The following is a 1004-nucleotide window of genomic DNA, read 5'->3' on the forward strand; positions in this document are numbered from 1 at the left end:
GGGAAAGAGAGCATTAGTGTCAACTCCAGAAGGGATCTGAGAGCCTTTCTCTGCACTGAGAGCCAAACCTCAGCAACAGTCCTTTTTCGACGGGAAAAAGCAGTTCCTATCCCTTGCCTGCATCAATTTGATAAAAACACCTTGAATTAAGATAGAAAGGGATATGGTGCTGTACATTTTCACTGTTTATCTATGTCACAAATGCTCATGAAACTCTTCTGTATTACCACATCTCCCTCTTTCTCTGTGGATACCTATCTTGGGCTTCCTAGCATCATCTCACTGTGACAATGAGCCAAACAGAGGCCAATGCAAGAAATTCATGTGATGACAAAATGCAAGTGTGGCAAAAAATTGTGGTCTTCAGCAACTGCCCTTGGTGACAAACACTTTCTCATGTCTTTGCCAGTAGCAATAGGCACTCTGATGCCCCAGAAAACATCAAAACAGCTGCTGATTTCTATCAGAGAAAAAAATAGCAGTTGGATCAACATAACAGGAACGCCCCCTGTTGTATTTAATTTCCTCTGGGATTTCATGGACCCTCTGTGGACCATATGAAGCTGACCTTCAGCCAGATAATGCCTGTGAAATTCAGCTCCCTGATGAAGTTTAAACACTACAGATAGCTGTTAACAACAAACAATCATTCCCCTAATAATTCCAGTAACAGTCAGTAAATCTGGCAGTGCTGCTGCAGAGCTGGGCTGCTGATGCTACGGGGAACCTGTTTCCTTTGAGGCATATCCTCCTATTCAGAAGTCAAATCACTAACTTTTCCATTTGCTATAACAAATCATTGGTTGGGCAGGGAGAAAAATGAGGGTTGCCAAACACCAGCTGAAAAATTACCCCATTTGTTGGCAGATGGAGGCTTCTGGCTCAGAGAGAGGAAAGAAAAGACAAATACATTCAAGAGACTGTATTACACAGATGGAACTGTGTAACTGAAATGAACTGGAGAGAACACAGCAGTCAAACTCCACCACCACCCCCCTCCGCCC

Source organism: Buceros rhinoceros, unplaced genomic scaffold (genome assembly GCF_000710305.1).
Source record: "Buceros rhinoceros silvestris isolate BGI_N320 unplaced genomic scaffold, ASM71030v1 scaffold31259, whole genome shotgun sequence".
NCBI classification, from domain to species: Eukaryota; Metazoa; Chordata; class Aves; order Bucerotiformes; family Bucerotidae; genus Buceros; species Buceros rhinoceros.